The following is a 1,464-nucleotide window of genomic DNA, read 5'->3' on the forward strand; positions in this document are numbered from 1 at the left end:
GAGAAGCTAAGGGCAGCAGGTCAACTAGGACAGTACTATGAGTAGCAATAATAGTCTTTCTGTGCTGGGTTTTTGCTTTAATGATTGAAAGGCAGTAGAGAAGATGGGCATGAGGAGCTGAGGGGCCAACAGACTTCCTAAAGTATTCCACAAATGTTTATAAATCAAATTACTATGAAGGAGGTCTGTCTGCTATACAGCTTTGCAAATAATTGACTCCTCCAGTCCATGGAACAGGGACTGGAATCTTTTCCCGGGTAAGTGCTGAAAACAACCACCTTGGGTGAACATGGACAGTGAGCTCAGATCTCCCATATGCCTGGCAAATGCTTTAATCAGTAAGTTACTGTTTGAAAGAGGGGAGGAAGGAAGGATGTCATCAGTGACACTCATCTTTATCAATACTTAGAAAAGAGTGATACTTCCATGCATACAGATGCTGTTATAAAAAATAACAGTGCTGAGTTCTAGTTTGAAGCTGCAAATCCCGATCTGACCTACATACCTTATTGTACAGAGGGTAATGTGCTTCAACTCCAAAGAAAGGAAAAAAGAACCCAAACAAATAATGGAAAAAACCCCATCAGATATGCCCTTCTTTGAAGAAGTTCGTACCAGCCAGCCTATGTGGCTGCCTGCTGAACATGCATGCTCTCACAAGTGCTTTCTGAGCTGCTTAGTTTTTCCTCACTCACCCAACGCAAAGCTCGGATTTGTTGTGATAGCCGTGTGTGTAAGTCTCTGATGGGTGATGGATCTTGCCCTCAGCTACAGTGTGATTGTCGGGCAACTGCTCTAATGGTTTGTATGCTGAAGATAAATTAAATCAGGATGAGGATCTGGAATGGCCAGGAAAAGTGACAAAGAGCCACCTGGAATAGTGGCACGGTTGGAAGGGTAGAGTTATTTTGTTTTGGCTCTCTTAACCCATGCATTGCGCTGGAAGGCCAAGCTCTGGCAACAAACTCTGGCATGGCCCCAGTACTTTCTTTGCAGTTGTTTTTAAAAGTCCGTGCTGGCAATTCTTCTCAGCTATTTGCCTTCTACCGTACATATGCATCCTCTGTGCATTTACATTTTCCACAGCACAGCATCAGGAACGAGCAAAACAATGGGCCAAACCTACTGTGAAGCCACCGCAGCAGCAAGCATCACTGCGCCTGAACCCGCTGCTGGCCGTGGCTCCCCCGCCTCTCCAGCACCTGTCTAAAGCGGATGAAGTGACTTCAGGCTTCTGAAGCAACAGAGTCAATCCTTCATGGACGAAACTCTTTTTGGTATGTGGAAGAAATATAAACAAATACTGAAATATTTCTTGCTGAGAGCGAAGTTTGCATAGTTGATACCTGTGCATCATCCTCGAACTGGGATGAACTCGATTTCAAACGAACGCCCTGAAAACCCCGACTTCAAATCATTTTCTGGTACTCATTTACTCACGATGCCCAGTTCCTCCAAGAACCC

Source organism: Aptenodytes forsteri, unplaced genomic scaffold (assembly GCF_000699145.1).
Source record: "Aptenodytes forsteri isolate BGI_AS27 unplaced genomic scaffold, ASM69914v1 Scaffold71, whole genome shotgun sequence".
Classification (NCBI taxonomy): domain Eukaryota; kingdom Metazoa; phylum Chordata; class Aves; order Sphenisciformes; family Spheniscidae; genus Aptenodytes; species Aptenodytes forsteri.